This window comes from Schistocerca serialis, chromosome 9 (genome assembly GCF_023864345.2).
Source record: "Schistocerca serialis cubense isolate TAMUIC-IGC-003099 chromosome 9, iqSchSeri2.2, whole genome shotgun sequence".
Taxonomy (NCBI): domain Eukaryota; kingdom Metazoa; phylum Arthropoda; class Insecta; order Orthoptera; family Acrididae; genus Schistocerca; species Schistocerca serialis.
In genome coordinates this window covers 145,766,971-145,768,608 of record NC_064646.1, presented here as the reverse complement: position 1 = coordinate 145,768,608, position 1,638 = coordinate 145,766,971, and positions in this window count along the sequence as shown.

Here is a 1,638-nt window from a genome sequence, read left to right as displayed (position 1 = left end):
CTACCGAATTTTTCTCCACCAGCTGCTCAGAATAGCATCTTGAACTTACAGTCATCTCGCAAATAGTTCTGTGTCTCACTGGGAGTTAAAAACGTCAGATATCGTTAGTGTTGACAACGAATGAAAATACATTAAAAATCAAAATTATTATCCACCAGCAGATAGGTGTTCTCCTGATAGAGCTTGATAATACATAATTAAATCTTTAGTGCCGGGCCAGGATTCGATCCCATTCACGCGTAATATGTGAAGGTGTTGAGGAATCTGCAGTTTTGAACAAACAACAAATTGTAGCCGAGCTGTATTGCCACGAAGGGATCAAATTCCGCGTTAAGGGCGGTCTGAGTTGCATTCCCAGTTTAGAACCAATTTTATCGACATACAGAAGCTCAAATAAAAGATGGAATAAGTGTCCTGTGACCATACATAGCGTTTGTGTCATCACTTGAAATAAATAACTAGTATAAGAAAGTTTACTGGTGATAGAGTTTCTACATGTCGCCACTCCAGACTTTATTGTGGTTCAACCTACCGTCTACGTGGTAAAGAAGGAATATCATCTTTAATGTGAATTTTCAGACCACGCAGCCATTATATCTCCTTCACTTGGTGTAGCCAGGAGAGAATGGAATCTGTCTCTCCCTATCTAAAATCATTGACGGAAGTGGGAATCGAACCCAGACCATAGGTATAACAACCTACCATCCGTCCAACAGACCACGAAATCCTCTTCTCTGCGAGTCATTTTTCTATCGTAACGCAGTTGCGCCACACTGGATGAGAATTCTGACACACAGGCGTCCTGTAGTAATTTGCAGCATGTTCAGTAAATTCATTTACTTGGTTGACCGAATCACCATGAACTAGCTGCCTCGGCTACCCAGTGTATACATTCGACTATTTTGTAATCACAGAAATAAAATCACGTAACTGCCACCTACACACAACTGCCAGCAGTGTAGGATGCAGAAGTTTAAATAGGAAGTGTTCCTTTCCACTTGAGCTATTCTATTGCGCTATCTGTTACTAGAAAACGTCGTTCAGTCCAAAAGAAAAGCTGTAACTGTTTGTCTCTCAGAAAGTCAAGACCTGGCCATATGCATAATCTCACAGTGCTGTGGAATCCAAAAGTTCTGGAGGAATAGTTGCCGAGCTCTGGAGCTTATGTAGCTACGTGTCAGCTTGTAGCATAGATAAGATGTCGCGAGTTCGAATACATTCAGTGCTGCATTTTTTAAAACGCAATTCTGCTCTCTGTTGAAGGTATCAATCTAATGGAACTTTGAACATAATTCCCTTCACTTCTCAGCCCAAAGTAGTCGCATGTGGAAAAAGGGCTAACTACTGTGACATTTTGTTCTATTCAGGTTTAATAGACAGCAGGCAGCAGATGCATCTCGAAGATGTGCAGGGAGAGCGCATCGTGCCATAATATGTCAGAAAAGTATTTTCTACATTAGCCGTCGTGTGGTAGCGATATTTTATTCTTCTTCAAACTTTGTTTGACAGCTTTAACTCAGAACAAGTTTTCTACATGCATGTAATCAATAAACTGCATGTGCATTGTCAGACTGTCATAGGTAACATCAGAGAATTCGCATATATCGTTGATGATTAATTTCTCTCTCATGTTTACTA